Here is a 12,095-nt window from a genome sequence, read left to right as displayed (position 1 = left end):
CAATAAGTAAATTACAAGTAAGAATGGAGGTAGAATGTGATGTAGGAAAATTCTCTGTATTCCTTTTCTGTGGGAACCTACAAGAAGAAACTCTGCATGCTCTCCCAGTTCTCCCACACCAGGGGCTCTTGCTGGAGGCCTAAGCCATCCAGCACTGACACCTTACAGCCTATCAAAAAAAGCCGCACATTCAACAAGTCCCACATAGATATTTATTAATTCTGATCACTCTAAAGTATTCCCTGAGGTAACCAAATCCAACCAGGAAACATTTGTAGTCAGAAAAAATGGGTAATTGTTGAAGTGAAATAGGAGCGAAACGTATAGTTCAATGTGGGACAAAGAGGAAGGGAAGAAACACATGATTACAAAACCTCCTTTGGGGGTTTTGTAAACCTACCTAATCTTGTCCTGAAAGGTATTTGAATTGTCTCAGGTATACACAGTGCATGGCTGGCACCATATATCTAAATACATACCAGTAAGTTATTTTCATAGAATAGTCACACTATGTTGCCACTCAAGATACAAGTTCATACATATTCTTTGACAAATCCAACAAATGATGTAAACTTTATTCAGCTGTCAAAAACAAAAGTAATAATGGAGAAATCCTGTCAAATTTAATCTAAGTCCTTTACTTTTAATGGGGTTTGTGACTGACTAAGCATCCAGGTTATAAGTGGATGGGCAGTACAGTCTTTACAAACAAACTTAAAAGGAATTAGGAAAATACTCAGTATCCCTGAGAGCTTTTCACAGCTTTTTGCCTGCCTGTAGGTGCGCAGCAAGTCTAATCATCACCTAGCCATAGGGCACGTGCTTGTGCTCCTCCATACAATATCCTTCTATGAGAGTTTGAGCAGTGAAATAGCTGTTTTGACGAAAAGCAGAAGGCAATCCTGTGGTTTTGATTTCTGGCACCAGAAAGTTTGGTGCTACCAGGTGCCAGAGAGAAATCAGTCTTCAGCATTTAGAGATGTTTAATGCTCTGGTCATCTGTCATTATGGTTGCCCTCAACCTTGCTGAGCAGGGCACCCTCTGCAAGCACCCACTTATTCATAGATATCAGGGAAAAGAAGTCACATGAACATTAATCTCTTCACAAAAATGTTTTATGAAATTTCCTTTCCCCTCTTGTCCAGCAACTGCTTGTTTCTGCCCTCCTTAACTTTAATGGCCCTCCTAACATTCGAAGCTGTGCTTTCATCCTGTCTGCTGAAATCACACAATTGTGAGGGAAGGAAAATAAAAAGACACATTATACACAACAACTTCTGGGAAAAAGAAAATACAAAAAGAACACAGCAGATTTCTTTCTTTTTTCCAGTTTTGATTACTTCATCAAACTGGTTTGTAGTTCATCTTCACAGACAACTCTGTACAATTGGATTGTAAACTATGCTGCAGGTTCTGAAACAAGCAGTTATACTTAACCTTGAAGCTGGAAAAAGCACCATGTAATCACATCCTGCATTCACGGAAAACAATAGACACCTTCCAGGAAGCACCATACATCTGCATGTGAGCCCAGTGATTTGGGCTCACATGCAAACATGAATAGGAAGCTGCAATTGGGATAGAGTGCCATGAGCAGAATATGTCTGGCTCGTCAAAAAGGCAATATTGATATTGTAACCAGAAAATATGAAGGCAGTGCTGTACTTGAAGGTTCTGATGTTTTGAGCCATGGATCACTTGTATATATGTAAAAAAATAAAAATAAAAATAAAAAATATAGGCAAAACAATACATCTCTGGGGGATTTGATCTGCTACAGATTCACAGAAAGAAAAAATATTTCCACAGAAAAATCAGAATTTTCAAACTTTCAGGTACGTGAAGCATCCCATCAATTTTCTCATACATCTGATTTTAACACCTTATTTCTGTCTCACATCTTTCTGATTATAATGTCTAAATCAGATCCCAGCTTGTGTAGATACACCAGGATAAAAATAGCAGAGCCAACTAGCTTCTATGGCCAAAATAACAGTCTGATGAAGCCTTATGTTTAGGCCACAAAACACTGTCTCATCGTTGATGATGTGCTTCACATCAGTTGCCCTCCAGTCCACCTTTGGCTGACAGCCTCTCTACCTCTATTGTTTTCTTCCTCTCTGTCAAATGGGAATCCCTTGGGAAGCAAACCATGTCCTTTCACAACTCTACTTGGAGATTTCCCACTTTATGCTCTCTGTCCTGTGCAGAGGAGCCTGGTGAAAGCAATTTTCTTGCTCATACACCCTCATCAACATTTCCTCTCTGATCCCCTGTGGCACAGACCTCCAGTGCTGACAGTGTTTGATTCACTCAGAGCAGGCAAATCTCCACATGCAAATTACCATACAAATTATAACTGGAACTCACAATTACAAAAAGGCTGCTAGCCTCTGTATAATCAACAAATATACAGAATAGTTAGGTTGGTATATACAGATTGTATATCTAGAAAGATTACCATGGTGAAATGGGATAATCAAAAAATAAATTAAAAATGCTCCCCCATGTCCTGGGCTCACAGGAAGACTCCAAAGGAGAGCTAGAGAACAGGAAATTTTGGCTCAGGTAAATATGGTGGTAATTCAACCTGATGCTTGTCAAATAGTGACTATGGAACAAAAGCTATTGGAAGAAAATTATGTTCTCTATGATAATTGATATTTTCTATAAAATACTGTCTGAAATAATCTATTGATATCTGTGCTATCTGGAACAACACTAAGAGGGAAAAAGAAAGAGGCACTGACTTCAGAGCTCTGAGAAAACAGAGCCTGATCACAGATCCTTGTAGTCCTAGATGTCTTCCTAGACCCAGATACAAATCCACAACTAGGTATTTCCCATTCTCATCCTCTCTTTCTCCAATAAAATCTTCACAGGCACATCTTTTTTGTTGTTGTTTTTAACATAATTGTATCCAGCTCTGTTAAAGACTTTTGTATAATACTTCACATTGCATATTTTCCTTACTTTTATTTTATTATTTATTATTGTTATTAATGCATATTTTTATTTTATTACTTTTTTTTTTTCTCCCATGTTATATCTTTAATAACTACCCACACTGCCTCTTGACAAATCCTACTTCCCTTTATTATCCCAGATAATTATGGCCAAGACATGTTCAGCATAGCACCTGAGAGTACAATAATCTGGTGTGCTATAACACATAACCTAGAGACTATAAACCCAGGTTGCTGCTTGTAGGATCTGAGAGCACACTGAGTACATCACCTGGGCTGGCTGTAGTAAGAAAATTGACAACAGAGTTGTTCAGAATTTATAAGTCATTCGTGGATTCCTCCAGGCTGAAAGGATCCTTTCTTAGCTGCTGGAGATGGTCTCAGGGCAACTTTGTGGTATGGGAATGACATTAACTGATCTAATCTCCAGAGGACCTGGCTCAATGCATGCAACAGAAAAGTAGGGCAGAAAGGAAATCTTGCTACTACAAACACTGCAGTGGCAGCCATCCATTGTAACAGACTCAGAGTTTATGTAAGACAGTGGCCAGAACTGCTTCACTCTGAGTTTCATAACAAGAAGTCTTATGTGACAGATGCTTAGCCGTTTAGCACAAGAGCAAGAATGAACTTGTGAATACATTCGGAAGAGCACACAAATCACCAGAATTGCAGTTTGTAGTAAGCTAAACAGATGAATATGATTGAAGAAAATACAAAAAGTCTTTTCTGTCCTTCATTAACAAAATATACTCTATAAAAAGAGGCAGTATCTTTGAAGGCCTGATCAAAAAGTCAGATTGATTTTCTTGTTGCTCCCTGCTCTTCTATTCCCAGTTATTACAGGGTTTCTACATGCTGTCCCACAAGACTGAAAAGACCTCAAAAGGATGTCATTAACTCCTTGGCCTCTTTGAAGGTGATATAACTAACAGAACAGGATCATCAGTCTTCCCCAACTCTCACAGGAAGGATGTATCAGAAGTGACCAGAGAAAATCATATTGTTCCCTTATTTTTGGCTATTAAATTCTCATGAGAAGGAGAGGCAGAGAGATACAGAAAGCTCCATACATGTCACAGGTGAAGCCAGTCTGATGACACTTCTACAGGGAGCTAGTTAAGACTGTGACTGAACCAACAGGAAATATTGTCAAAGTATCTTTAAATAACCTTAATTTTCCTCTACAGCCTTCATCATTGCATCAGAGTCTTGGGATAGAAGAAATGAGATAATCTTTATGCTTACATGAAGAAGCTCACCTTTGCTAACTCTGGACTTCCACAGATTAAATAAACGGATTGGATTTGAAGACAGCTTCCATCAGGGAAACAAAATATATAATGAACACTTGTCTTCTCTGCAGTGTGAATACTCATTGGTCAGTAATACTGTTACTAGCCTTGCCTTGCTGACAGTGGGTATTTTTGTTTCGTTTTGTTTTGTTTTGTTTTGTTTTGTTTTGTTTTTGTCCTTACTTTTGATATGCTCCAGTTACCAGAGCCAAAACCTGAGATGATCCCCAAAGGCAGCTGCACATGCTTGGCAGTGGCAGTACCCAAATACTAAAATGTATTTTGCAGTAACAGGAGCTCGCTTGGACACAGTGGTGAGTAACTAGCTTGCTGGAAATATTTCCTTTAAATTTAACAACCTGCCAGGAAAGAGCTGATCAAACAAAAATGGGTCTCTTTCTCTAGTAAACATACCAGGTAAAACAACAGAAGGAAATATATGCAGAGTCTCCAGTGGATCATATATGCCTTTATTTTGACTTTAAGAAATGAGAATATTTCATTCCGAAATGTTTGGATTTTGCATGAACTTACCCTGGGCCAGCAACAACAACAACACCAGAAAATCAGCCATGGCCTCAGGTCCTGGAGCAGCCCACTCCCTACATTCTTAGCGTCCGTGGCAGAGCAGCACATTTTCTAACTCTGCTAACCTTTAACTTTTAGCCCTCTGCTGACTATAAATGACTGTGCAGATAGGTGGGAATACTAGCAGTAAGATTTTACTATCTCTCTTTTGTCATAATGGGCCATTAAAGCTAATGCCTATAAATACACAAGCCAGGGGGTTACTGAGTCCATTCCACAGTCAAATGCTCATGTTAACATGTTCTCTACCATGCTATTAAAAAGGGTCCACATTTCTCTAAATTTTCTTGACGACGTTTAATTGCTTGAAAAGTCAGGCCAAGAGTTTCAAGGAGTAAGGAGAGGCAACATAAATAGAATTTTATAAATACTGCATCATGTAAGGGATCAAAATAAACATTGCAAACTCTTTGTTCAGCATTAGATGAGTATCAGAAACAGGAATTTAAAGCAATAAAGAAAAAAAGTTAACCAGAACAATGAATCAAAGAATGACATGGTTGCAATTAAAACAAGATAGTGTAACACTAGTGTCTGCATGATACTGCCATCCCTTCAGACAGCTAGCTTCCACTCTTTTGATTTTTATTTCTGAGAGCTAAAAAAATCCAAACACTGTATGGGATTCCTGTTTAAGTCCTCGCTAAAGCGTAATGGGGATTTCATTAATGTTTACTGGTAGATATACTTTGAGTGAATTTTTTAGTGCTTTTGTATATAATTTTTAGATGTTACAAAAAAATTTTTTATTTTTTTTTAAAGAATTGGAATTGTCTTAGAACTTTGACGAATATATTTTATTATACATAAAGATATTGGTTAACAGCTTGCATCTCTGTCATACTCTGTGCAAAAGCTCTAAAAAGAGAGATAAAATAGCATTTTGCATTTCTGATCTGTGTATATGGCACTCTAGATTTAATTTAATAAAAATCAGCTTACACCCATGAATATAAGACAAATTTTTCACAGAAAGTCTTCACATAGACTTTCATTGCGGTCTAGAAATATGTCTTGTCATAGTACTTGAATTTTGGGATCTTACTAGTGCTCATTGCATTCAGCAAATAGCTTTGTAATTATTTTTATAGATAATGTCTGAAACACAAATTTGAAAAAGAAGAAGCCTCAGTTAAGTGAGGTCAAAAAATGTTTGTGCTTATGAGACATTTGACAGACGGGGCAGAGGCAAACAGCAAGAGTCAGGAAGCAACTGATCTCTCTCTCAGTTGACGGAGACCAAGAGGCAAGTATCCTTGCTGAGAAGAAGATTCTCGGACAATAAATCACGCAATCAATCAGGTAATTTTGGTACACTTTCACGCAATTTCATCAGAGTATTAAAAAATCAGTCATCCCTTTTCAATGGAAAAGACCAACAGAATCTGAGATGGTCTTGAGTCAGCAAAATCAATATAAAAGCAGTGAAGCGTAAAATACCCCTGTTAGAGCTGGCACACAGACCTCAGCTCTGTGAGCTCTGAAATTCCTTACATGCTGGTCAGTAAAGGAGTATGTGTACCATTTACTGCCTGAAAGCAATTTCTGTCATGGTGATTGCACCACAATGTACATAGTGTGCTGACTTGTTGGTACAGGTGAATATTGAGATCATGGATTTCTAAACCAGCAGCTTCCTTCTTCCTGCTTCCTTCCTCCCTGGAAAAGGAGACAAAAAGTGTCTGACCTCTGTCAGTGGCCAGTTTCAGATCTGGGTATAGCACTCACTAATGCCACCTCAATAATCAATGGCAGTGGACAAACATCCATGCTAATGAATCACAAGGATTTTAACAAAGTACTAAAGTCAGGTAACTGTACTCAAAAGCTCTGGTAATGCAGTTTGGAAGAGTAATACCATGCTCAATTTCTGCTCTTCTCTCCTTCCATGACACTTCACTTGTGGTGTACCACAAAATGTATTTCTGCCTATAGTTCTATTCAGAATAAACCATAAGAAGCTGCAGATTTCAGATATAGTTTTAGAGATTTTGCAATATAGTTTTAGAGGGTTTGATATCATGGAGTCCTTGTTTTAGCAAGTGCTAATGTAGCAAAATGTAGGCCATAGGAATCCAGTAGTACTTAATGCTGATGGCATTGAAATAAATGTAACTTAAAAAGTTCTTTAATTTAGGCAAGATGTAGTTGATACTTAATAGGAAAAGAAAAACAACAAACTAGAAATATTAATTTTCCTCTCAGCTACAAAATCTAAGAACTTACACAAGCTGAAAAGAAATTCCATTAAAATTCACATCAGATGGATTAATCCAGTTTTATAGTAGCTAAAGGAGAACAAAATTTAAGAAGGGAACTGTGGGCAAGTTTTACACATCACAATAGCCTTTAACAAATGTGTGACTACCTCTGATCAACAGCAGACACAACTGTGTATTGCTTAAGTGTGCATGGGAAGTTTGGCTTTAGATATTTAGGATAGCAACCCCTGGGAAAAAATCCTGTAGAATAATGTCTGGTCACCACAGATCCTTGGATACTGATTCACTTCAGTGTAGATTTTAGCAGTGTTTCTTGTATCTTTTTATTGTTATTATTATTAGTTTCTATTAGCACAATTACCCAGCGAAACCAAAAAACACCCTGAAATCAGAGTAGACTTTTTTTCAGAGTAGACTAGGATTAATAGACTTAATTGTGGCCTTCAAAGACTTGAAGGGAGCCTATAAGCAGGAGGCGGAATTTACGAGGGTGGATAGTGATCAGACAAGAGAGAGTGGTTTTAAACTGAGACAGGGGAGGTTTAGGTTAGATGTTAGGAGGAAGTTTTTCACACAGAGGGTGGTGGTGCACTGGAACAAGTTGCCCAAGGAGGCTGTGGATGCCCCATCCCTGGAGGCATTCAAGGCCAGGCTGGATGTGGCTCTGGGCAGCCTGGTCTGCTGGTTGGCGACCCTGCACACAGCAGGGGGGTTGAAACTGGATGATCATTGTGGTCCTTTTCAACCCAGGCCATTCTGTGATTCTATGATTCTATGATTCTATGATTCATTCTATGATTCTAATAGAAGTCTGTCTTTGAGTTACTTAGAAAATACTTCTATATTTTTCTTCTTCTTAGGTGAAATACTGAGAATAATATTTCATTCTAAGTGTAATAGCTGGAGTTTACATAGTGACAGAGCACCTTAAACCACATGTGTGTGCACACACACTCACACACAAAGATGATATACAGGCACTTTTTTTTTTTTTAATGTTTTATTTTTCTACAATATCTAAGAACATTATCAGGATTTCTAAGAACAGGTCATTCTCCTAAATCACAAACTCTGGTAACATCTTTAAATAAAAGATTGTATAAGGCAACTATATGGATGACAGAGAAAAAACTAGAGAATAAATAAAATCTTTATTTATGTCTGTTTGTTGTTTTTATTGCTGGTGGTGGTTGTTTGGCTTTGTTTGGCTTTTTTTTCCAAACAAATGAGATGCTCCTAAATGTAGTTAACAGCAGAGTATGACCCTTCCATTATAGCATCTAAGGGCACCACAGTGATTAATTTTATTCTCTCTAGTGCCTTTGAAGATGAGATAAATGAGTTGTCATAGGTCAAATAAAAGTCTGTGGTTGAACTGGGAAAAAAAGTCAGACTTTTTTGTGTCTAGACCTCTGCCTTATCTTTATAATAAACACCAGTAGCAAAAGGAGACAAGGAGAGAGCTGCTCTAAGATCAGTTACTTTCAGAGAGGGAAAGCCAAGAGAATTGGGAAAGTAATTTCTCCATGAGACATTTTAAAATAGTTTTCATACATTTTATTGAGCCCATAATTATTCTCTGATCTGGTAAAAAAATAGATAAGACTATACATGGTTTTCATTTTTAATATTTGTTTAAAAAGCGAAGTCATTTCTCTACACTGATGAACAATATTTCACCATAGTTCTCCAGTTTACTACTGTGCAATGTACAACTTTCAGGAGAATAGACGGTCTAATACTTTGAGGAGAATGGAAGTTATCAAGGTATAAAACGTGATGTCCATTTCTCTCATTTTGACATTTATGTTGTTTCCATGATCCTATTACTAGTGACGAAAATGGTATTTTCCAGGAAAGCTTTTTAAAAACTTGCTAATAAAAAGAAAAAAACTGAACATCTATCTCTTCCAAACGTACAAATTGTAGAACAAATTGTTGTCCTTCATATGTTCCACAGTTCCTTATTTCTGGCAATATAATTTTAATCTTTTTAGATCCTTGAAAAACACTTAAACATTTACTTTAATGTCTTTTTTTTTTTCTTTCTTTTTTTTTTTTTAGTTATTAAGTTTTCAATCCAAAGACTACCCAGAAACTCATCAAAATCATATATTTGGCTTTGATGGATTTAACATCAGCTACCAAATCTTCATTTATTTCTAGGGAGTACAAAATACACTTAATGTGCAACTGGTTCTATATTATGTATATAATTGTATAAGCAGACATTCTCAAAGAGTTGTGAAACCTGCTAAAAGCACCCAGAGGTAAACTGAAGATAAAAGAGGTTTTCAGGAAAATGTAGCATGACTCAGATAAAGCTTCTGTAATTAGATTTTGAATGAAAAAGATTTTTCATTACAGTTAATTTTAACAGATGAATGGAGCATTCTCTCTTACTTGTATATTTTAAACTTATTTTGAAGATAAAGTCAAGTGTATTGCTGAGCTAAAAACAAACTAGCAGCACTAACTTAGAAGAAAGATGCACAGAATGCAAGCAATCGTAACTCTATCTATTGCATTCAGATCTGCAACATTATAGGCCCACTTAGACATATAAATTATTAGGCAGTGAAAGTACTTCAAATTTTCAAACTTTGTAACTGAAGTTCTTAGATAGAAACTTAATGACGTTGATATGATTGATTTATATTTCAAAGCTAATAAACATTCTCTATAGTCTTTGAGTTCCTAATAGCAGGGCTTAGAAAGAAGTAGCTACTTCACTATTGCCCTCGTAGCATTAGAATTCATTTTCTTTGTATTCTTCTTGTTTGTTGATATACACAATTTTAATCTATAGTGCTAGTTTCTGCAATCATGTATTTACAGAAATCTCTGTTTTTTTCAACCTAGAAATGTCTCTGAATTTTGAGTTAACTGGAATTAAGGTTTGAATTGACTGATAATAGATATTATGAAATTGTTTATCTTTTAAAAATTTTAGACTGGTAAAACTGCATTTTGAGTGTTTAAAATGAATTGAATTAAGCCCTGGAAAAAACTCTAGGTTGTTAATGCAATCCTGATTTTCATAAGTCTGTATAATTACGGCTTACTGCATCAAGCTACGAGTTGTACAACTATAATATGAAGAGAGCTGATTCCCATTTAGCTGACATTTCAAAAACTTTGCAAAAAATGAAGTATTTGCTTGGCTGTATTTTTATTTCTGAAATGCAAAAGCTGTAAAAATTATTTTAAGAAAACTATCTTATGTGTCCACTTTCCAGCCAGAATTCACATCAGTCATAAATGATGTACTTATTTCAGTGTAATTGTTTACAACATTTGGTAATTTCTTGACTTCATGACTGCTTTAAGCAAAAATGCTCACTGAGACTGCACCTTCTCTTCATCCATCTTTTCCTCAACAGAAAAAAAAAAAAAAAAATTGAGACTAATTATTGAACTAGACTTCTCTATTGTCTATCTTGACTTCAACTCTAATTACCCATATGAGACATTATTTAGACACATCTCATTAGATCGTGCTTCACATTAAAATGGAGTCTTATAGGACACGTTTACACTTCTACTCTCTCTTCTAAAGCTATTTAGAAAAAATCAAATAATGCAGGTATGTCACACTTAAAGCAGGCCCTCTACACTGTTTTAGCCTCAACATTTCACATCATTTTTTCACAGCATATGATTCAGTCCTGGTCCCAATAGTTACACTCTCTGACGCCAGCAGGTTGAGAGCTATCACGAGCTTCAAATATAAATACAGGAGTAGAAAGTATACCTAAAATCACTATAACCACATCAAAAATGGAAATAAGTAAACAGAAATCTATGAAATTAGTATATTTTCATACAAACTACAGATTTTCTGAGAAGTTTAGCTCACACGCATACACATAGAAAAGTGCCTAAATTCTAATGAAGGCTTTTTTCTTCATTCCTGAAGAGGAAAAATAATGATAATTTTGCATTTTCCTTCAGTACTTCGAAACATCATCAAAGACTAGGCATCACTTTTTCAAGAAAATGTACTTATTAATACAGATATAAGTAACATTCTTAGTGTAGCTTTCCAAAATAAATGACCTTTTGGGCTAAGATAACTATGGTAAAAAAAAAAATAAAAAATAAAAAAAAACATAGGTTTTTTTTTTTTTTTTTTTTCCCCTCACATAGTGTGAAGGAAAGTCTTAGGATAGTTTCAATAAAATAATTGAATGATGCACTCCTGTACATCTTTTAAAAAAAAAAAAAAAAGTAATTTTTATGTATTTGGAATTTTGCTTTTTGTTGCAAATTGGGATCAATGTAGTGGCAAAGTGTGGAAATAATTAACCATTCTGACATTTAGTGGAGTGAAAATACGTAAGAAAATCAAGTAGCATCCAGCAGGTTCCCACACAGAATGATACTGTGAATCTTGTGACTAAATGTTCTTAATAAGCTGTGTCCTATGCAGTAACCTTCATCTCTGCTCTCTTATTTACCTCTCTCTATGCCAGCACGATGAAAACTACAATTATAAGAAACAACACTGAACCACACAAAAATATTCTACCAGCAGAAGTGCAATTGTGTATTCTTTCATCACAATATGTATGTATAGGCAGCTCATGTTTTATGGAAAGCATTATTGTATTGAGAATTTATTCTTTCTGATTCTTTCTGTCAATTATAATCACTATGTAGGCAAATATACAGTTTAATTAAAACCAGAATATATCAATTTTCATGTATTTTACATGGAAAAAAAAAACCTTTTAATTGAAAAGCTTAGCTTAACTTCGAAGTATGTACAATCTGCAGAGGTCCACTGAGAAATGAAAAAAGTATTTAATTTTAAATTGAGTACTTTAGAAAACATTTTAGAAGATTTTAATTAGAAATTTTAAGTAATTCAGTTTCACGGAGAACAAAGGAAACAAATTAAGTAGATAATTCTCTAAGACTTTAGTGATGAGCATCCTCATTACCTGTACATGAGGAAGAGAAACATGTTAGAATAATCACATATGTTCATTAAGCAGATGAAAGAAATTTAAATATTCTG

Source organism: Tetrao urogallus (assembly GCF_951394365.1).
Source record: "Tetrao urogallus genome assembly, chromosome: 1".
In the NCBI taxonomy this organism is placed as follows: Eukaryota; Metazoa; Chordata; class Aves; order Galliformes; family Phasianidae; genus Tetrao; species Tetrao urogallus.
The sequence above is the reverse complement of the archived record's forward strand: the minus strand, read 5'-3'. Positions refer to the sequence as shown.